This window comes from Mus caroli, unplaced genomic scaffold, assembly GCF_978045245.1.
Source record: "Mus caroli unplaced genomic scaffold, Mus_caroli_1 scaffold_12, whole genome shotgun sequence".
NCBI classification, from domain to species: domain Eukaryota; kingdom Metazoa; phylum Chordata; class Mammalia; order Rodentia; family Muridae; genus Mus; species Mus caroli.
In genome coordinates this window covers 82,723,634-82,748,535 of record NW_028227267.1, presented here as the reverse complement: position 1 = coordinate 82,748,535, position 24,902 = coordinate 82,723,634, and positions in this window count along the sequence as shown.

Below are 24,902 nucleotides of genomic sequence, written 5' to 3'. Positions count from 1 at the left end.
GTCTGCTCAAATTTCATTAATGTCCAGATAAGAATAGAATAGAACATAGAGAGACACTAACTTCATGAGTTCTAAGCAAAGACCATGTAAAGGCACAATGAGAAGGTGATTATCTGTAAGTCAAAGGGGACATCTAGAGCAGGATGTCCTGTTCAGTCCTCAGAGGAAACTATTCTTCAGCCAACTTCATCCGGGACTTCTGGCCTCCAGATCTATTACAAAGTTAAACTCAGCAGCTTGTGTCACTTAGTCTGTTGCATTTGGTTAGAGATATTCAAGCTACCCTGAAGAGGTGCCTTGGCCTTTTTTGAATATTCTGTAGTCCTGACACATCAACCAAGAGAGAGAGAGAGAGAGAGAGAACTAATTATTATTTCATTGCTCTATTACTGCTTCTTAAGACACCAAACCAGGCATCTTTTAAAAACAAACAAGAAAATAAACAAACAGACCATGATCTATTAATCTATGAAGACACTCTGATGCTACAACCACTAATCTCAAAGATATGTGCAATGAAACAGGAAAACTGAGTAGCTCTGTCCCATAAAATTTATTTTTATTTATGTACTTTAAACTTAATTTTATTTTGAGACTTTCATACACAAGTTCTATACTTATATCATCTCCACCTCCACCTTCTTCCCCATCCAAATTCTCCTGTGGAATTCTTCTACATTCTTCATCTAGGGACAAAGCTTTGTGAAATTTCCTCCATCCATGTTGACACACCAACTGGGACAGTCATTAGGCAGGTCTTGTTTTGGTAACCATATTGTTGAGATTTCATGGGTGCAGTATCCCTACTATATATAATACACTAACTTTAAATAGGAATTTTGATTCTCTGTCTGTTTTAATATTTCCACTCCATCTTCCATGATATTGCCTGAACCTTAGGTGTAGGGCAGATGCACCAATTGAGGCTTGGTACCTCTTGGTCACGTGTTGTCTGTATTTATGACAGGTTGTATACTTCTGTAACAGTCTCCAAACACTGAAAAAAAGAGCGGCTTTTTCTTTGATGCCAAGTGAGAACTACAGTTGTCTGTGAGTGCAAGGGTCTTGAGAATGTAGTTAGAATTATGTTGGAAACCAGGCATCTTAAGGACATTGTCTTTACTCTCTGGTTATTTCTCAACTCCGTGGAGATACCAGAACTTTTGTCACAAGGATTTTAATAGGATCTGAAAAACAATCTCCCAATATTTGGATCTTAATATTAACGTACTTGAAGAGAGGTCTCAGGAATAAATAGTCATTTCAGACCCGTTCTGGCTCAGTGATCCACAAGTATGCCTTCCCAAGACTATGATCATCTCTAAGGCTTATATATACATTCAAAGTAGTTATATTTATAAGTATCATCTGTGACTTAAATGTTTTTCTCTTGGGTGAGGCTGAAAACTCACATAGATAATATTTAATAAACAGGAAATTGACATGTAAAACCAAATTATATGAGGGAAATCTCACAAAAATGCAATTTTTCTTTGCTCCCTAAAACCAATCAGAAAGCTAAGATTCACCTTATTGTAGTTCTGTGGCTAATAGATTGGAAATTTGTGTTAGGAGATATTAAAAATGCCTTTTTCCCCTGGAGCTTTTCAGCTGATAAAATAAAGTAGGCTGTTTTCTGAAATTCATTTCCTGTGCTTAATGACTAATTGTGGTAAAATAGACGGGACTTTAGAACCATGTCTTTTCTATTTGCATTTTTTTTCCTTCTGATTTCTTGGATTTAAAATTCCAGTTGTGCTAGTAATCATGAGATGTCTAACACTTTTTGAAAATTATATAGATCAAAAGAGGAAGCATGTTAGTAAAAAGCTTTGATAGTCTCCTTCTAATAAGTCCCCCTTTAGACGTTCTTAATTCATACAGAAAAGGAGTGTTCAGTGGGAAACGCTCAGATACTGTGCTTCAGAGCTGTGATTTATGTCATCAGCTTAATCCACAGGATGCCCATTATCCCTACCTTATTGGCAGAGGGGAAAATTTAGCTTGATAATATTTTCTGTTTTCTTCATGGAAAGATAGTATCCTTATTTTTAATTAAAAAAAAAAAAGCAGTTGAGTCTGGGCCACCCCAGCATAGGTACCAGCTCAGTGTAGGCAGCTTCACTTTGGATAGGCTAAGGACACCTTCGCCTGCATGACTTTGTGTGGCCTTGCGTCCCCAGAGAGTACTAATTCCTTTCTTATTTTATAGCCAAATGCAATAGGAGCAGAAAACAACATCTGTGTTCAATAGGCACATTTTTTTTGCCAGCTCACATTAAATAATTCATTATGGATGTTTGTAGGCCTGAAATTAGCCTTTATTAAATATAGAAGCAGGAACCATCACCATTCCCTGATGAAAGCAATCAACCCTTTAATGATTCCTCCCTCCACCAGGTACTCTCAGGACTTTTAATTGTTTTTCTTATAGGTTGAGTTGTGACTTTTCAGTAGACGGTGAGATCTGAATCACTATTACCTATGAATGTGATCTTATTTGGAAATAGGGCCTTTATGGTGATCAAACTAAGATGAGGTCATGGGAAAAGGAGATGAATTTTTCCCATGACATTACAAAAAGAGGAAATTTAAGGGCTGAAGAGATGGCTCAGATGGTTGTGAGCATTTACTGCTCTTGCAAAGGACCAGAGCTTAATCCCTAGCACCCTAGCACTCCCAATCATTAATTCCTTCAGTTCTAGGATATTCAACACTCTCTTATGACTTCTGAGGGTGCTAGATGCTAGACACACACACTGAGCATATACAAAGATACATACATGCAGGAAAAGTACTTATAAAATAAATGAATCAAAAAAAAAAACCCAGAAACAACAAGGAAGAAATGTGGACATGGGAACATGCTACCTACAAGCAAAGAAAACTCAAGACAACCAGACACCTAGTGCCTTGTAATTCATTATGGACCCCTAGGAAATTTGTTGCAATTCTGTGGACTACATGAACTCTCATGTTAAATAATTACTACATTTCAAATTGCATCTCAGGTACTTAACTATCTCTATTTTTATTATTGCCAACTGTTTAATACATACTCTGTTTTATTTCTTTTTGGCCATCTTTCCCATCACTAGAATAGGCATATCATAAGGATGAGGATTTTTGATTGGTTAACAATATCCTTCAGGAAAAAAGTAGATACTCAGATATTCTCTAGATGAATGAATGAACAAGTTGCTCTCTCTCCTTTGTTACCAAACATTTCTTTTTGCTGTGATAAAATACTCAGAGAAAAGAATCTCAAGGGAGGAAGGGTTTATTTGGATTACAGTTCCAGGTTATAGTCCACCAAGACAAGGAAATCACAGGGTGAGGAGCTTGAGGGAGCATAGCACAAAGCATATGCAGTCAAGAAGCAGAGGGGGAGCTGGAGAGATGACACACATACTGTTCGTGTAGAAGATCATCATTCAGTTTTCTGCACCCACATCGGATGGCTCACTGCTATAATTCCAGTGCCAGGGGAGCTGATACTCCTTGTCTGGGCTCAGTGTGCATGTGTTCATGTCCCTCACCATATACACACACACCTATAAGTTAAAAATAAAATAATCCAAAGGGAAAGCAGCCACCACAGCAGCAGAGAATGACTAATGTTTGCAGCTATTCAGTTCACTTTTATCAGGTTATGTAATCTAGAATTTCAGTAGGGAATGGGTCTACCCACAGTTGGTGTGTATTCCAACCTCAATCATTATAACCAAGGTAATCCCCCATTGCAATATCTAGAATCCTCTCTTAGATGGCTCTTGATTCAGTCAAGTTGTCAACACTATTCCAAATCTCAATTCCTATGTTACTCTGAAATCAATGCCTCCACAGAGAGGAATGAAAGAGGGAAAAATTAAAAGAAGAACATGATGGTTCATGTAAAATGCTGGGAATTTTTCATAATCTTGTTTACATTGCATTCAAATTGCAATTGGAATAGAGTAAGATTGATATTATGTAAGAAAGAAATATTTTCACCTTTCACTTTTCTTCATTCCATTTCAAGGGCATGAAATTTTAGTAGTTTTGAGTAACATTTATATTCTTAAGTGTAGTGCGGTGATTTTGAATGTTTTACTTGAAATCCCTGACTTTTGACTAACTGCTCATCAAGGAAGCATATGGATATATGATAAAATTGGGTTCAGATTTTCACTCAGTACACTGTAGAAGGTACTGTGCACATCTGGACAAATGATCAAATTCCAGACCGAGGTTCTGAGAAGGTTTGCACGCATGTGAAATTACTACCTTAGAAGGAGCAATGCTCTGTATTACAGTCCACTTCAGGTCGGGTGCTGTACTATTTAAAAGAAGTTCCAATGTGTGCTCTGGGCTCCTTCCTTGGCTTCTTCACACCCAAAATAATATCAGCTGGACTTCCAAAGAACATTTGGTTTTTTTTTTTTTTATCAACGTCTTTCAGTATTAACTCAATACAGTTTCTGCTTGTTTGTTAAACAGTCAACATGTTTTTATGTTGCCTAAATTGAAAATTGAAACTCCTGTGAACTATTTCCAACCCTAGATCAAAGAAGAACAATGATATAGTCTAAAGTCTTCCTAAAGTCTTTCCCCTTGCTGTATGTATGGCCTTGGGTGGATTATTTAGGCTCTTGAATTTCCGTGGGAAAAAAATACCAATAGTTAATCCTTCAGGATTGAAAAAAAAAGAAGGAGAACGAGATAGGTATGCTGCAAATGGTACATACTGCAATTTCCCCTGTAGACTGGCAAGTTTGATACAGCATTTACTTAACCTATAGATCTAGGTTGCTCAGTCTACAGCAGGAATATTAACAGTGGTGTTCTTTCCATACGTGTGGGCGGGAGAGCTGTCTATCATCCAGTTTGACCCTTACACATGACAGATATAGATGTGATTTCATGCAAGAGACTCAGGCTGCACACGCTTGCAGAATGAAAAAGGAGGATGATTGTTTAGAATGTGCCCAGAGGACTCCAAGAGTCATCTGTATGACTCTGAGGAAAGGTCCCCAGGGACCCAAACCTCCCTGCTTTGATCGTTGCTGTGGCTGTCCCCAATTCACCGGAAGATTTGTGAGTTCACTGATGTTTTGCTGGGGTGGAAACATCTTTCATGAAGGTATGTCCTTGAGCAGTAGCCTAACCTGTTTTCCACAAATAATACTAGCTCCCAGTTGCATCAAGGTGGTGTCGATGCTCATTAAAACATTTCACCAGCAAACAAAGAAATAAGAAATCAACTTGAAAGATAATTTATGAGCAACCTTTTGCAGTTTGAAAATATGCCAGCAAACCTCACAGAAGCCACTCAAGTTTTTATGGACTTTTTTTGTTGTTATTGTTATTTGTCAATTTGGTGTGATAACCACCTGTAATCGTTAACACTCCTTATTTGTAGCATGGGGTCTCAAACATCTGCTACAGCAGCCAAAATGTCCCTCAACAGAATTCAAGTTTATGTCCCTGAAATGGGAATTTCATTTTCTGTTGTTGGAAGGATGCAAGAGTCTTTCCAACTCCAGTTTGTGTTCTTAAAGTCATGGGTACCACCCTGATCATTCATCTGACTGTGATTTTGTTTCTTAGTCCCATAAGTACCTTCTCTCTTTAGCTGGATTTTACACACACTGAAGACAAATGTGAAAACTCCTGCAGTGTTTTCTCTCATTCTTAACCTGACAGTGGGGCTCAGGAAATGATTATTGAATATATTTTATGTGTGGTCCTGTAAACATAACAATAGCACAAACTCCACAGTGAGGATGAGAAAAGATATGGAAAGAGGACACCAAGATGAATCACTTTGGTCATTTCTTTTATTGAAATGATTTTATGTAATCACAAAGGCCAAAGTTCCAAATTAGCTCAATAATATGAAATACATAGATGACAGAGGGAATATGAATTTGTGTGTGTTGGAGGTTTCTTTCTTCTACTTTAAGTGTATGTTCTGAAAACAATGGCTGTAGATTGAATTTCTCCTGCAAATGGTTTATCCTGGAAATCCTTTCTCCTCAGCACAACTTGGGTATTAAATGGGTACTGCAGCTCATCTGTCGGGTCCTCAGTGAATTATCCTGAGAGATCACAGTAGGGAGGCGCTGAGGCTTTAAAGATATTAACATTCTAGGATGATGCTTTTTTTTTTACTGGAAAGAAGCTGATGTAATTTGACCTTAAAATATGAAAATGTGATCTTCCATTCAGACCAAACAGGCTCAGTATCTCAGAGCACATTTCCTGTAAATACCCTGTGTGTGTTCCACAGGATGTAGTTTTCACGGTCCCTCAGTGAAACTTAAACCATGTTTGCTCAGAAATGTGGTTTTGCTTTCCAGAATTTCCTGAAGCCTTAAAAGGAATTTATGAACACAAACCACGCTCTGGGTATAATTAAGCTTGAGGTGGCAGTCATTTTGACTCAAGAATAAATATTTTCATGTTGTTTAGATATAATGTTATTGTTACAAATAATCCATTTTATGTTTCTACATTTACTATTCAAAATAATGTATAAAATTAAGCATGAAGTCTACTTAAGGTCTCCATGTAGTTTTACTGATTTCTTTGTCTTGGAGCTGTCCAACATGGTCAGAGCACTGTCACTGTCCACATTTAAAATAGACGATTTCTAAGAGGAAGCTGAATGAAAGCAAGGAAAGCAAAAATGTACTGCTTAATTTAAGCCATAAATGGTCACAACATCATCTGCAAAAGTTGAGGACAACACTGCCCTTACACCTAAACAGCTTACCTGGCATGATTTTGAGCTGGAGGAAGATCCATATGAGTCCAGACCTTCTAACATCAGACCATTGCATGAAAGTTGGACGTGTGAAGCATTCTTCTGAAGGCTGAGAATGCTGGGCAATGTTCTCTGTGTGAGAGGGGAGACAGAAAGAAAATCATATGAACACATTTACATGATCATTGCTTTTGAGTTTGTATCTCATATTCAAAGCAAGGGAATGGATACACACACATACACACACTCCTCATATATATGTGTGTGTCTGTGTATATCCATTCCCTTGCTTTAACTATTTTGTGTGTATGTGTGTGTCCAGGCATATGAGTGGTAAATGTATATGTGTATATGTATGTGTGGTTTATATGTATGTTTGTATTTGTAGAGGGGCCTAAGTATTACATATATAATTATCTCAATCCAGAAGACAAGAAATAGTGAGGAAATAGAAGGGTAGGGCCACACTTTTTTTTCTTTTTTTTTTTGCTCATTTAACTAGGCTATCTTGAAAATGGATGGTAGTGCACTGGTTCTTTTTACTGTCATGGAAGCTACATTTTAAAAGACTGTTGCAATAGTCAGATCTCTCTCTCTCTCTCTCTCTCTCTCCATATGTATATATATATATGTATATATATATATATATATATATATATGCTAAATTTGTATATGATTAAATAATTTTTATATGAGAGTATGTGATCTGTGTCACTTATACATGCATGTGTTTTGCATACATGTGTATACATAATATTTATAATTTTTGGTATGCTTATGTACATGTTTGCTTACTTATAAGTCTGTTCTTAGTAAAACAAAAGTGCATTGAGAATTTATTTCCCCCAATTCACACTCCTCTTTGCTCTAGAGTTATCATTTTTAAAGTTCTTTGTGAACTTAGTTTATCCTCCCATAAAAAATAAGTAATAATGATAACCCCCAAAGTCTAGAAGAGATGACTTCTCATCATGACTTAAGTTACTTTTGTGCAGTGATCAATAAATTCCTGGCCCTGTCTCTGCTCCTGCATTTTATAATCGGACCCCAGGCATGTAGGCAGGTCTGTGTCCAGGATATAGGAGACCACAGAAACATTGGATTGAAGACCAGGACATTCAGGCCATCTCTGCCGTTTGCTAGCTGTTTGAATTTAGACTAGATATTTGATCTCTCTGAGCCTTGCTTTCCACATTTATACAATAGAAATAATTATATTTGAAATGAAGATATTGTGAAGGTGAAATAAATTAATGTGTAGGGAGCAGTTAGCATAGTGCTAGCTACGTAAGACTTACATATTATTATGTATTACACTGCTGTCTATGTCATCTCAGGGAGTCATGCATTGTCATTCATGCGTGCCTTGTTACTCCAGAATTTCTTTCTTCAGTTTACAAACCTTTACGTCCTTTCTGGTTCAACTTAAATGTCATCATTGAGGCCAATTATTATGTTTGAAATAAACGCGGTTTGGAAGTTAGTGGGTTAGTGCTTGGCTTGGGAAATGGAGACCTGTAGGGTGAGATGTACCTGACTATTGCAATTCTCTTTTAAAACATAGCTTCCTTGACAGTAAAGGAAGTAGTACACTACCATCTATTTTAAGATATCCTAGTTAGATGCGAGAAAAAAGTATGGCCAAAAACTTACCCCTTCTTCTTCTGGATATGGATCCAGTTCGTACTTCGTATTATTCTCTCCTTGATACTTGTCAAAATTGCATCAATTATTTTTTTTCCTCTCTCAATTGCTTAGCAAAGTGTTACAGGAACAAACAGCCTACAAAACAGAATTGCTTTTGATTGAAGAAGCAATGAGAATGCAAGAGAAATCAGAAAAGAAACCACAACCTTCTAAGGTCCACTTAAAAGCCATTGCAGTGACACTGATAAAAATCCCGAAGATGTGTTGGAATGCTTCCTACCTCAGTGGTACCTGGAACCTTTGGAAGGCAAAAAAGATGTTTAAGGACCTACTTTAATTTGTTTTCATCCCCTATTTCTTCTGTTGTCACGTGGTGAGGAAGACCGATTCTCAGGGTCATTGCAAATTGATTTTGTGCTGTGCACTTTAAAGAATTGAAGGGTTCTTGGTATTTTCTTCACTACTGTTGCTCCTAAGAATTGCCATTTTGATTCGTGACTTATTATTTTTCTTTTAGTAATACCTTTTTGAAATACAAAAAATATCTTAAACATATTATGTTTGTGGATAATTGGTATAGTATTATATTTTGATGTTAAAATGTATGAGTGGGAATAGCATAAACCATATAATTCTCAGAGATAAAGTGTAAAAATATTATGTTTTTCAGATCTTTATGATTCAAAATGCCATTAAATGTAATAAGTCTTCGGATAGTATGTTGTGAAAAATTTCACAATTGGTTGTGGTAGTTAAACTTATCAAGGTAAGAAAGAATGCATATAAACATATTATATCATTTTGCTATCTGAATACCTTCAAAAGAATGATTTTAACACCGATACTTAACTTTTCTCCATTGTACTAAAGAGGGACACTTTGTCTGCCTGTTCCAACAGTTTATAGGAGAATCCAACAATCACCTTTGCAAACATTAAGACTAATACCAACTTCAGAGGAACTCAATGTTTAATAGCCTGACCTGTTACTGGGAGATTAATTTTATGAATTGATGGTCTAAGTGTTTTTTTTCCTTGATAAAATGTACCACCTTCCTTATTATTCACCCTTTCCTCCCCCCACCTCAAATTCTTTCATTTGTTTTTTTTTTTTTCTTTCAGAAACTGTTGTGCAGGGATGCTGTGTCCAACCATGCTACCCCCAAATAGTAAATAGACTGCTTGCTGGTGGCTGTGATTTTAATCAACATCTTGGAGAGTAGAGGTTAAAAGCATAAAAAGAGGATAATAAAAAATAAAATGAGAAAATTCACAAGGTGATAAAAGAAATTATTCCAATTATAAGTGGGAGATGTATACAAATGCTTCATTGATGAGATGGCTTTCCTTACTGTGTTAAAATGAAATAATCTCTGGACCCAAACTCTTTTAATAACCCTAAACAAGACTTCCACCATGGCAGGAAGTCAATTATCTCCATGGCAACCCAAACAAATGGTGAATATTGCAGTATCAGACAAGATGGATAAAAGGTACATCTAAAATTAATTTATGTCTTGGGATCAGACAGTTGCAATGAGAGAACTGGCCCATAAAGTACCCAGAAGCAGCTATTAAAAGAGAAACAAAGTAAGCCCATTGTGGAGTTCCCAAGAGAGTGGTGGCTGAAGCATATAAATTCTGCTTGCCTCTCCCTTTAAGGAGGAAAACTGTCAATATGTCCCCATTTACATGGCCACTTTGATGATGCCCTCTGTAAATCTCAGGCCTGCCAAAGATTGTTTATTAACAAGCACCTTCAAGCCCAGCCTCTTAATCCACCCTCTTGTTCAGTCAGAGAGCTTTTTCATTATTTCATACATCAATTCTGAGATGCAGAGATGCCCCCTTGAAGATTAAAGTTCAGAAGATTCTGAGTCAATGAAAGTCTTGTATGTAGAAAGAAGGAGAAGAAAGGAAAAAGATACTTATTCATTTCCAAATGCACAGAATCCTCAGAAGCAACCATGAAGCTGTAAATTTTTCATTAAGTATAGAAATTAATAACACTAATTAAACCACTGTTTGGAAAATAACTCCAGATACTAAAAGGAACTTTTCAATAGGAAAAAGGCATCTTCTTTTCTGTGTCTAGGGATGTGTCTTTTGAAGTTAGGGGATCCCAGTAGGGAGCCTGCTTTCTGGAGGAACCCATTATTTACAGTAAGCAGAAATGCAGTGGTCCAAGAAGGCTGAGCTGGAAGACCCTGCCTGTTCCTTACTAAGGCAAAGCAGGGATCTCTGGGTTGTGATTACCCATTTGATGCTTTAGCTTCCTCTTTGTAGCAGACTCTATCTCATCTCTTCCACCCCCTTAACCCAGAATCAGTTTCCTTTTTCTCGCACAGCATTCAGTCAGTCCTATGGTCCAACTGTTACTTCCTTGCATCTCTCTGTCCTTTTCTTTCCTTCCTAGCAATCTTATCATTAAGCAACTGGATGTTTATGATAGCTCCTACTGCACATGACTAACTGCCCACCCTCCTCTTTTCTGTCTTTCTTTACCGGTTGAATTTATTTTCCAAAGAAGTCATTTTAATTTTCATCCATTCAACCAAAACATAATGGTTTCTTGTTGATTGCAGAACAAACCCCAGATTCCTCTCTGTGGCATTTATGGCTATCCACTGCTCACCTTTTCTGCACTCCAGCATGGGTCTCCAAGAGTTTGCTCTCACAAATCCCTCATTCTAATCATTATCACTCACCACCGATGCCTCATATTATCCTTTGTGTCCTTTTGGTGTAATCGGTGGTGTTCACCTGCACCAGCTTGCCCATAGGCATATCCTTCTTCCTCCCCAGCACAGTAAGTGACTAGCAATGTCTTATACACTGTGCTTAAAATCCACCTCAAATATGCATTTATGTACACTCGATAACTCAAATTTCCTCTTTCTCCTTAACTCCAATAGCACTTAACGTCTATAGTAGGCAGGGCAACTTACATATATGTATATGCTTTAGTCCCTGTAACTTAAGCTGTGCTACATTATAGCTAAACAAGGAATTTAGATGTACAATTAAGGTGACAAAACTCAAGATAAGAAGGTTATCCTGCGTCATATGGGTCATGTCCATTAATTATGTGGACCCTTATAGGTAGTGAACTTCTAGGTATAGTCAGCTGCTGCCAAGAGAAAGTCTGAAAGGTTCTAAGTGTGCAAAGGATCGATGCATCACTGCTGGATTTGAAATCTTCACAAGAATCCACACGTATCGGTTTCTTGTTGCAGTGGCGTTTGTCTAACTGACAGCCAAGAAGAAAATGGGTCCCCAAAACCTCAGTACCAGATACATAAAAATCTGGAAGAATTTAGAAGTGGATCCTCCCCAGAGCTTCTGCTAATAGCTAAGCCTTATTTTTGACTTTGTGGATCTCACAGCAGACAAATCAAACAAGTTTACTAGAATTTCGCATTGTGACATACCTGCTTTTTTGTTTGCAATCACTGAATATATGATAATTGATAATATGATTTATGATAGCTTATACAGTATTCTGATTTTATAGCATACAAAACTATACAATTCTTGGTATTCAAAAAACTTGATTTCAAAATGTATTGTTTGGGTCTGAATTCTGCTTTCGCGCCTACAAACTACACAATCTTGGGCAAAGGTCTTATATACTTCATATTATTACTTAACGTCTTATATACTTCATATATAACAATAAAACATCATTAACACATGATAATTCTTAGTACTATAATGAATATTATGTTAGATTTCATGTACAAAAATGACAAAAAATAACTGCCCTGTATTAGCATTCAGTAATGCTTTTCCTTCCTGTTATTTATATTAATAACAAAGTTCCAAAAGTTGTTTTTAAGATCCTGAGATATGAAGTCTTAGATTGCATATACCTATGAATTCTTCATAACTTTTAGAAGAAGAATATTTACTGACATTTGCATCTGGTCTAACTTTGTTCATCATTGACTGATGGAGCATATTACCTCTGAGGCTATGCAAGTTTCAAAGGGACTTGTGATTTGCTTATTCTTTGAATTGGTTCTGCCATTATTTGAAAGAGTTCAGAACGAAAGAACATGTGGTAATAAGAAGCCTGACCATCTTTGTCACTTTAGACATCTCAGCAAAGGCTGCAAACTAGTGACAGTTCAGGCCACTGAAATGTCTATCACCAGATAAGCCATTGTTTTTCTAATGCAAAGAATCCAAGTGAGATCTGCAAAAATGCCCTTCATCCCACAAAAATCTTTATATATTATAATAAATGGTTGTTTTTAACCTGTTTTGTCCAATTTATGTTTTGTTTTTATAGAAATATAGAGCTAATAAACGAGATTATCTTCTCTTTGTTAAACAAAATCTTCCTAATATTCTCTTCAAAATTCAGATCAGGATCTAGTATAAATAATAAAATATTTTAAATAATAAAATATTTTAATATAATTATCATAATTTCCCTTTACTTTTAATGCTTTAAAATGCTATTAAAGAAAGCCAGACACATAGGGATAGCCATGGGTGTGTGGCCATTCACTGGGGAAGCAGCAACCTATTAGTGGCCACTTCCACAAAGGAGAGAGATTCCCTGTGGTGATTTAAATAAGAATGGTTCCCATAGATGCATATTTTTGAATACTTGGTCCCCAGTTGGCAGAATGGCTTGGGAAAAATTAATAGGTGTTGGTGTTTATTCAAGGAGATGTTTCACTGAGGGTGGGCTTTGAAGTTTCAAAAGATTTGTGTTATTCCCCGTGTCTCCCTCTGCCTCCACCCTGCAGATCAAGATGTTAGTGCTATCTCTTTAAGCTGCTTTGCCTTGGCTCTGCCATCATGGATGTTAACTCTCTGCAACTGTAAGCTCCATGTTAAATCCTTTCTTTTGAGGGTTGTTTTAGCAAAGAAATCAAAAAGCCACTAAGAGACCCATGTTCTCTCATCAGCATGAGTGACTGTCTATAGGGGTGGGGTCTTGGGCTCCTTTTGCATATATTGTGGTATTTTAACTGGGTTGACCTTTTTCAAATTCTTTGTGATAACAACTTTTGCCTTGGATGAATGTGTGCACTAGCTGGGTCAAGTCCAAAAGTTAGCATTTCAAAGTTTTCTTTCCCACAAGCTCTTATATCTTTTCTACTCCCACTTTCTTCAAGTTCCTGGAGCCCTGGATGTTAGAAAGTTGATAGGAGGTAATGGTAGGTAGATATGATCAATTATATAAGTGTATAACAATCATATAAGTGTATGAAAGTTTCAAAGTATAAATATATTATTAAAAATAATTTCATAATTTTGGTAGGCACATAGTTTTTGTCTTTTTTTCAGAAGTAGTATATTTGACACAAAGCATATATGGAAGGCATAACTGTCTAAATAACCAGAAAATGTATGAGGTGTTTATCTTTGAGTCAACTATGCTAGTTTTGTGTAAATTTCTTACAAATCTCCTCTACACCCTAACACAGAGAAATCTGATTCAAAAATCTGTGACCAGGGGGCAGTAGCTGCTGGATCTATTTTAAATTTAAAGCAGTTTCCAGAAAGTAAAAGGCTGTTGCTTGGGGGTGATGTAGAAGCCATGACCCAAGGCTTCCTGGCTCAAGCGATTGTGTTTCATGATATGTTCTGTCATTTGTTAGGACGGAAATTAACTGGTGATCTTTGTCTAGCTCCCTGTGTCTCTATCATAAAATGCATCACAATTGAGGGATGGCTGACTGACACTCTCTGCAAGGATAAGAAGACATGAAACCATTTTAATGAGTGGGCCTTTTCTTATACTTTGCCTGGTAGCTGTTTCTTTGATGTTGATGTAACAGCAAACACAGCTTACAACAGTGTTAGGATTGTTCTTTTTGTTCAATAAGGGTAAATAAAAAATATAATTTTCTTCATCAAAATTAATCTAAATAATACCTATTACTCCTTTGGAAACAGTTTATAAGTAGAAATACTCACCCCCAACTTGTTTTGTAATTGTTGTGTCTTGCTAAATACAGACTCTGATAACAATAGAATAAGAGTGCACTCTTCTTCTATAAAGCAGCAGCCCTCACTAATGGAGGGTCAGTAATTTTTGTATACCAACAAAGGTAAATGATGCCCAATTGGGTCTGAGCATCGGCAAAGATACCGACTCTGCCTTCTGGACTCTAGACTCTCCTTCTTGGGTTTATTATGTTGCTACGAGCTTAAAATTGCAACGTAATAGAACTCAGATCCACTGGCCCTCTTTGTCTGAGCTTAGACCATGCTTCCTTTTTCCTCAACTAAAAAATAATGATTAGCTGCCTTTTGGGGTTGCTTTAGCCAGTTTAAAAAGGAAATTGGCTCTTTTAAATGCTCTTGAGCTTCTCTTATGCACAGTGAATATGCCTTCACAATTCTGCAGGATAGAAATACCGATATTATCATTTGGGGGACCCCAAAACATCCAAGATCTTTAGTTATAAACCACATTACAGTCTGAGTCACAGGCTGGAACACGGTATGTTAGTTCAGCCCAGTGCAATCTCCTGAATCATTGTTAGACATCTTATACTTTCTTTTTTAAAGCAGCTGTGACAAAACAAAAACAAACCCACTCTCCAGGCCACCTGCAAAATGATAATATAGATTAAATGATATAACACAATGGGCATGTTTCCATAGCCCTCTCTTTGAAATTGATATTAGCTAGGATACATGGGATTCTTGTCACATTCGCCTAGCTTTAAAGATACCAACACTTGAGATGAAAATGCTCTTGCAAGTGATTTCACATTCAGCTCCCTGAGAAAGAATTATCTGTCTTTCACAGTCAACTGGAACACTAGACAAAACAATGATGTAATGATGTCTAGCATTTGGATTATGGTGATTATTTCTAAGAACAGATAAGGTAAGCCCATCCGGGTCCCACCCAATTGACCAGCGAGGTTTCAGGTTCCAGTGAAGGGAAGAAGAACTGAGTAAGGGCCAGGAGATCCCGTGGTAGATGCAGAGTTGAGCATGTGGGAAAACCAGAGTCAGGGCCAGGGCTGTGAGCCACTCTCTTCTAGCTCCAAACCTGAAGAATGGCTGCTTGATTCCTTATTTGCTTTTTGTCAACTTGAAAAAAAAATCTAAGGTTATCCGGAAGAGGAAATCTCAACTTAGAAAATAGCTCCATTGCATGGACATGCATGCAAATCAACAGGGCCAACTGTCTTGATTAATGATTAATTTGTGAGAGTCCAGTCCACTGTGGGTGGTGCTACCCTTTGGCAGGTGGTTCTGAGTTTAATAAGAAACCACACTGAGCAAACGGTGGAAGCAAGCCAGTAACTACCATTCGTCCCCATCCCTGTTTCAGTCTCTGCATCCAATTTCCTGCTTGAGTTCCTGCCCTCACTTTCCTCGGTGATGGATTGTGATAGGGACATGAAAACTAAATAAACCCCTCAAGTTGTTTTGGTTAGTGTTGCATCTAAGCAATAGAAAGCAAACTAATACAGAGGACAAAAACTCCAAACATTGATTCAAAAATTACCATTTTAATGTAACCTTTAAATTCCGATTTGGAAGGTAGAGCGATATCTCAGAACTTCCTGTTCTTCCAAGTGATTCAGGTTTCCAGCCTGGATAATGGTTGGCTCACAACTGGTAACTCCAGACCCAGGGCACCCCAAGTCCCTTTCTGGCCTCATTGGGAACCTGCACCCATATGGTGACTCATTACAGTTTGTAACTCTAATTCCTAGGAAATCCTATTTGACCTCTGACCTCCACAGACACTGGGTTCACCAACACTGAACACATGTGGTTCAGAAAAAATAACTATGCACATTAAAATAAATACAAGATTTAAAAGTCATGTACAAATTGGCAATGTACACTTTTCATTTATACCAGCTCTGCCAGAAACTTTTAATATTTATGAGACCCTCTTTACAAAATTTTGTTTCTTTTATTTGGGTTTTTTTTGTCTTTATATTTTTGTATTTGCATTGTTTCCATTATAATTTTGTGTGTGTTTTCAGTTTTTGTAATACTCTTTGCCTATCTCAACTTTACAGAGATTCTCGCCCATATTTTCTTCTAGGAGTTTTATTTTTCTCTAGGAGCTGAATCATGTACAACATTAGTTGTGATTCTTCCCACGTTAATTTTTGTGTATGGCATGAGACAGGAACTGATAAATGTTCTGTAGTTGAATTTGAATAAATGAATTGTGTGTTTTTAACAGATTATGTCAGAGGTCCTGATAAAAATTACTTGACCATGCATGCAGGAAGGAGTTTTTAGACCTTGCATGCAATGGTGTATTTTTCTAACATTATAAATTGTTATGGTGTTTTGACTACAGTAACTTTGTTGTAAATATAGAAATCAGATGCTGTCATTATTCTACTTTTCTCAAGTTCAAAATAATTTTTACTGCTTTAATCCTTTCATTGGTATAGATAAGTTAGAAAGTTGCTAATTTCTGTGGCTATGATGGCTTATAGAGCAGATTTAGGGAAAATGGATATATCAACATATAGGTTCCTGGCTATGAACACCTTATATTTCTCTCTACTTGCTTGGTCTTGAATAGCCTTAGATTTCTTTCAACAGTGTTTTGTTATTTTAGTACATAGAGCTCATAAAATGAGCCTCTTCTCAAATGATCATATTTTAAAAAAATTTTTTTTATTAGGTATTTTCCTCAATTACATTTCCAATGCTATCCAAAAAGTCCCCAATATACTCCCCCCCCCAGTCCCCTACTCACCCACTCCCACTTTTTGGCCCTGGCATTCCCCTGTACTGGGGCATATAAAGTTGGCAAGTCCAATGGGCCTCTCTTTCCAGTGATGGCCGACTAGGCCATCTTTTGATACAAATGCAGCTAGAGTCAAGAGCTCTGGGGTACTGGTTAGTTCATAATAATGTTCCACCTATAGGGTTGCAGGTCCCTTTAGCTCCTTGGGTACTTTCTCTAGCTCCTCCATTGGGGGCCCTGTGATCCATCAAATGATCATATTTAATGGCCTATGATGATCTTCACCTTTTAAATATTTTATTTTTCAATTAGTTGGAAGTATGTAGAGACACAACTTATTTTTGCATATTGAAATTTTATCCCCATTAGTTAATGAAAATAATTTATTAATGTAACAATTTTTGTAGATTCTTTAGGGTTTTTATATATAATGATCATATAATTTGAAAATAGAGGTATTTTTACCTCTCGACTTATCCTTTCAAATACTTATATATTCCTTCTATCTCCCTCTCTTTTTTTCTCTTTCCTCTTTCCTTCCTTCCCTCCCTTCTTTCTTCCCTCTCCCTCCCTCCCTCCCTCACTCTCTTTCTTCCTACCTCTAGCTAATATCTCCAGTCTCTATATCCAAACTGAAAAATTCAGAATCGTCTTGGCTGTGTTAATATTTTTAACTAATTAAACAGCACATTGCATATGCTGTTCATTCCATATTACAACAATTCTTTCACTTATTGAACACAGTTTTCTGTAGCCCCTTGAATACATGCATATGCATTTATATTTTTTTCCTTAATAATGTGTGTGCGTGTGTATATATCCATATATTTGATCTTAGTTTGCTAAACATGTAGTCCATATTTGGTATATTTTTTAAATAACATTTTTATTGAACATGACTCAATTTTTCATATCCTTGCATAGATCTGAATATATAGCAATCATTTTGGATAATGAATTATAAAGCCTCTGGAGATTGCTGGTTTTATTTGAAAGCTATTTGTATGTAGTCCAATTATTTCTTTATATTATGTTACCTTAACCTTACTTATAGTCTTTGTTAGGGAAGATGTCTGGAAAGCCAGGGTGTTTTCCAGACCCTGAAATTTGATAGAGCTGAACTTCTGAACTCTATCTATTTGCAGATTTTGTTAAGCTTTTGTATCTGGTTTGGCTGTATGGGTTTGGAATCAGGCATGGTCCTTTCAAAAGCATCGTTTCTCTGGAGAATATCCATGGTATTAACATTTCAACAAGTGAGATTTAGTCACAAATGCTCTGCTCCTTGTAGCACCTGCACTCTGGTAAGCCCTAAGACACCTCACTTGGCCATAAGGAGCACAGCCCCTAGCTAAGCACTCTTGTGAAGAGCCTGTCTTAAATTTTGTGAGTCTCCTCTCCACATGAGCTCTTCTGTGATCCTGTATTGTGTGTTCCATATGTTTTATATACTCCCATTCTAATTCTTTAATAGACACAGAATCTGATTTTAGTGCAGTGAGCTGTAGTGTAAGCATATCATGGAAATCTACCTCTACCAAGGGGGCAGACATCTGGCCTGGTTTGAGGCTCGCAAGCTCATTTTGATCGGGACCCCCCAATCTTTTACTTGTGTGTGTTTGGACTCCCGATATGCTTGCTCATGATTAGACCACTGATTTAGGGCCAGTTATTTCTTCATTGTTAGAAATCTTGGTACTCATTAAGTGACATCAATCCAAGAGCCCCTTTGTATGCACTGGGCATATAATGTTAAAATGCCCCAGTATTGTAGATGTCACTTCAAATTTTGTTCATAATAATACTTGCAAATCTTAATTAAGCACAGTATGAAAATAGATACATGTATATGTGTAACGGTCATATTGAGGTCATAGGGCTTCTATTTCCACAAACTCTAATCTTTTCTATATGTTGGGAACCTTTATATATTCAATCATTTTGAATTATGTGGATGTTGTGGTCAGCAGTTACCCTACTGTGTCATGAAAAGTAAGAGGTAATTTTTCATTGCTTCCTCTGCTTTGGCCCCTCTTACCTCATTTCTTTTAATGTTCCCATCTCTCTGTCTGTTGATAACAGACACTATCTCATTTTTTCTTCTGAGATCAACTGCTTATTTTCACTGATGAGTGGGGATATGTATTATTCGTCTTCAATGTCTTCTGATTTGTTTTGCTTAAACAATGACTTCCAGCCAGTTTCATCAATGCTTCTGAAAATGTCAGAATTCCATTATTTTTCATGATGCAATAAATCACACTTTCTATATTCATCATTCGTTGAGATGGATACCTTGTTTGACTTTGTATGTTGTGTACTATGAATGATATTGTCATAGACATAGGTATGCTGGGAACTCTTTAATATAATGATTATGCCTCTTTTGACCACATGTGTAGTAGTAAGAGTGTATCTTCCAAGTGGTTATGTCTTCTATAGTTTCTATTATTATTTTTAAATAATATTATTGTAGAGATCATTTACTGCTTTGGTTGTCGGCTCTTTACCGGCAGGTCTAAGCGAGAGGTAAGAACTTGGACCAGCTGGGTCTGTCCAGGGCTGAGCAGGATGGCCGTACCCAGAAGAAGTTCCAACTGGTAATAAGAACACATGCTCTACTATGTTCATAGCAGCCTTATTTATAATAGCCAGAAGCTGGAAAGAACCTAGATGTCCCTCAACAGAAGAATGGATATAGAAAATGTGGTACATTTACACAATGGATACACTCAGCAATTAAAAACAATGGATTTATGAAATTCTTGGACAAATGGATGTATGTGGAGAATATCATCCTTAGTGAGGTAACCCAATCACAAAAGAAGTCATGAGATATGCACTCACTGATAAGTTAAGTGGATATTAGCCCAGAAATATAGAACACCCAAGATACAATTTGCAAAACAGAAGAAAATCAAGAAGAGGGAAGACCAATGGATGTATACTTCATTCCTCCTTAGAATAGGGAACAAAATACCCATGAATGGAGTTACAGAGACAAAGTTTGGAGCTGAAAAGAAAGGATGGACTATCCAGAGACCACCCCACCCAGGGATCCATCCCATAATCAAACCCAGACACTATTGCACAATGCAAGAAAGATTTTGCTAAAGGGACCCTGGTATAGCTGTCTCGTATGAGGCTATGTCAGTGCCTGGCAAATACAGAAGAGGATGCTCACAGTCATCTATTGGATGGAACACAGGGCCCCCAATGGAGAAGCTAGAGAAAGCACCCAAGGAGCTAAAGGGGTCTGCAACCCTATAGGTAGAACAACAATATGAACTAATCAGTACCCCCAGAGCTCATATCTCTAGCTGCATATGTAGCAGAAGATGGCCTAGTCAGCCATCACTGGGAAGAGAGGCCCCTTGGTCTTGCAAACTTTATATGCCCCAATACAGGGGAATGCCAGGGCCAAGAAGCAGGAGTGTGTGGGTAAGGGAGCATGGCAGAGGGAGGGTATAGGGAAATTTCGGGATAGCATTTGAAATGTATATAAAGAAAGTATCTAATAATGAATAAATAAATAAATAAATAAATAAATAAATAAATAAATAACTTTTAAAAAAGGAAACATACTGGGCTGGAAGTCTTATTAAAGCAGGAACTCGGAGACTGCTTTAGTTAGGGAAGCAGAAAGCCTGTCTTAGTGGGGCCACAGGCTTCTTCCTGCCTGACCAGCACCTGGGTGGCTGGGGCGAGGGGTCGGCTGACACCCGCCAGCTACCCAAGACACCCGCCACAGGACCTTGAGACTTCTGGTGAGTGGAACACAGCTTCTGCTCCAGTCCAATCGCGCGGGACCTGAGACTGCATTAGTTAGGGAAGTAGAAAACCGGTCTGAGTAGGGCCACTAGCCTCTTCCGGTCTGATCAGCACGGGGTAGCTAGGGCTCAGGGTCAGCTTACACCTGCCAGCTACCCACAACACCCGCCACAGGATCTTAAGACTTCTGGTGAGTGGAACACAGCGTCTGCTCCAATCTTTAAACAGTGACAACAATAACAACTAACCCCACAGATTACCAGATGGTGAAAGGTAAACATAATAATCATACTAACAGAAACCAAGACCACTCACCATCATCAGAACCCAGCACTCCCACTTCGCCCAGTCCAGGGCACCCCAACACACCGGAAAAGCTAGACACGGATCTAAAAGCATATCTCATGATGATGGTAGAGGACATCAAGAAGGACTTTAATAACACACTTAAAGAAATACAGGAGAACACTGCTAAACAGGTAGAAGACATTAAAGAGGAAGCACAAAAATCCCTTAAAGAATTGCAGGAGAACACTGCTAAACAGGTAGAAGACATTAAAGAGGAAGCACAAAAATCCCTTAAAGAATTGCAGGAGAACACTGCTAAACAGGTAGAAGACATTAAAGAGGAAGCACAAAAATCCCTTAAAGAATTGCAGGAAAACCAGACCAAACAGGTGATGGAATTGAATAAAACCATCCAAGACCTAAAAAGGGAAGTAGAGACAATGAAGAAAACCCAAATTGAGGCAACGCTGGAGATAGAAACCCTAGGAAAGAAATCTGGAACCATAGATGTGAGCATCAGCAACAGAATACAAGAGATGGAAGAGAGAATCTCAGGTGCAGAAGACTCCATAGAGAACATCGGCACGACAATCAAAGAAAATACAAAATCCAAAAAGATCCTAACTCAAAACATCCAGGAAATCCAGGACAAAATGAGAAGACCAAACCTACGGATAATAGGAGTAGATGAGAATGAAGATTTTCAACTCAAAGGACCAGCAAATATATTCAACAAAATTATAGAAGAAAACTTCCCAAACCTAAAGAAAGAGATGCCCATGAACATACAAGAAGCTTACAGAACTCCAAATAGACTGGACCAGAAAAGAAATTCCTTCCGACACATAATAATCAGAACAACAAATGCACTAAATAAAGATAGAATACTAAAAGCAGTAAGGGAAAAAGGTCAGGTAACATATAAAGGCAAGCCTATCAGAATTACACCGGATTTTTCACCAGAGACTATGAAAGCCAGAAGGGCCTGGACAGATGTTATACAGAAACTAAGAGACCACAATTTCCAGCCCAGGCTACTATACCCAGCCAAACTCTCAATTAACATAGATGGAGAAACCAAAGTATTCCACGACAAAACCAAATTCACACATTATCTTTCCACGAATCCAGCCCTTCAAAGGATAATAACAGAAAAAAACCAATACAAGGACAGGAACCACGTCCTAGAAAAAGCAAGAAGGTAATCCCTCAACAAACCTAAAAGAAGACAGCCACAAGAACAGAACAACAACTCTAACAACAAAAATAAAAGGAAGCAACAATTACTTCTCCCTAATATCTCTTAATATAAATGGACTCAACTCCCCAATAAAAGACATAGACTAACAGACTGGCTACAGAAACAGCACCCAACATTTTGCTGCTTACAGGAAACTCATCTCAGAGAAAAAGATAGACACTACCTCAGAATGAAAGGCTGGAAAACAATTTTCCAAGCAAATGGTAGGAAGAAAAAAGCTGGAGTAGCCATTATAATATCTGATAAGATTGACTTCCAACCCAAAGTCATCAAAAGAGACAAGGAAGGGCACTTCATTCTCATCAAAGGTAAAATCCTCCAAGAGGAACTATCAATTCTGAATATCTATGCTCCAAATACAAGGGCAGCCACATTCATTAAAGATACTTTAGTAAAGCTCAAACCACACATTGCACCTCACACAATAATAGTGGGAGACTTCAACACACCACTTTCACCAATAGACAGATCATGGAAGCAGAAACTAAACAGGGACACAGTGAAACTAACAGAGGTTATGAAACAAATGGATCTGACAGATATCTACAGAACATTTTATCCTAAAACAAAAGGATATACCTTCTCAGCACCTCACAGTACCTTCTCCAAAATTGACCACATAATTGGTCACAAAACAAGCCTCAACATATACAAAAATATTGAAATTGTCTCATGCATCCTATCAGATCACCATGGACTAAGACTGATCTTCAATAACAAAATAAATAATAGAAAGCCAACACACACGTGGCAACTAAACAACACTCTTCTCAATGATACCTTGGTCAAGGAAGGAATAAAGAAAGAAATTAAGGACTTTCTGGAGTTTAATGAAAATGAAGCCACAACATACCCAAACTTATGGGACACATTGAAAGCATTTCTAAGAGGAAAACTCATAGCTCTGAGTGCCTCCAAAAAGAAACTAGAGAGAGCACACATTAGCAGCTTGACAACACACCTAAAAGCTCTAGAACGAAAGGAAGCAAATTCACCCAAGAGGAGTAGACGGCAAGAAATAATCAAACTCAGGGGTGAAATCAACCAAGTGGAAACAAGAAGAACAATTCAAAGAATCAACCAATCGAGGAGCTGGTTCTTTGAGAAAAATCAACAAGATAGATAAACCCTTAGCCAGACTCACTAGAGGGCATAGGAAAAGTATTCTAATTAACAAAATCAGAAATGAAAAGGGAGACATAACAACAGACCCTGAAGAAGTCCAAAACACCATCAGATACTTCTACAAAAGGCTATACTCAACAAAACTGGAGAACCTGGATGAAATGGACAAGTTTCTAGACAGATACCAGGTACCAAAGTTAAATCAAGATCATGTTAATGATCTAAACAGTCCCATATCCCCTAAAGAAATAGAAGCAGTCATTAATAGTCTCCCAACCAAAAAAAGCCCAGGACCAGATGGGTTTAGTGCAGAGTTCTATCAAACCTTCAAAGAAGATCTAATCCCAGTTCTTCACAAACTATTCCACAAAATAGAATCAGAAGGTACTCTACCCAACTCATTCCATGAAGCCACAATTACTCTGACACCTAAACCACAGAAAGACCCAATAAAGATAGAGAACTTCAGACCAATTTCCCTTATGAATATTGATGCAAAAATCCTCAATAAAGTTCGCGCTAACCGAATTCAAGAACACATCAAAACAATCATCCATCTTGACCAAGTAGGTTTCATCCCAGGGATGCAAGGATGGTTCAATATACGAAAATCCATCAATGTAATCCATTATATAAACAAACTCAAAGACAAAAACCACATGATCATCTCGGTAGATGCTGAAAAAGCATTTGACAAAATCCAACACCCATTCATGATAAAAGTCTTGGAAAGATCAGGAATTCAAGGCCCATACCTAACCATGATAAAAGCAATATACAGCAAATCAGTAGCCAACATCAAAGTAAATGGTGAGAAGCTGGAAGCAATCCCACTAAAATCAGGGACTAGACAAGGCTGCCCACTCTCTCCCTACCTATTCAATATTGTACTTGAAGTCCTAGCCAGAGCAATTAGACAACAAAAGGAGATCAAGGGGATACAAATCGGAAAAGAAGAAGTCAAAATATCGCTTTTTGCAGATGATATGATAGTATACATAAGTGACCCTAAAAATTCCACCAGAGAACTCCTAAGACTGATAAATAGCTTCGGTGAAGTAGCTGGATATAAAATTAACTCAAGCAAGTCAATGGCCTTTCTGTACACAAAGGATAAATAGGCAGAGAAGGAAATTAGGGAAACAACACCCTTCTCAATAGTCACAAACAATATAAAATACCTTGGCGTGACTCTAAGGAAGTGAAAGATCTGTATGACAAGAACTTCAAGTCCCTGAAGAAAGAAATTAAAGAAGATCTCAGAAGATGGAAAGACCTCCCATGCTCATGGATTGGCAGGATCAACATTGTAAAAATGGCTATCTTACCAAAAGCAATCTACAGATTCAATGCAATCTC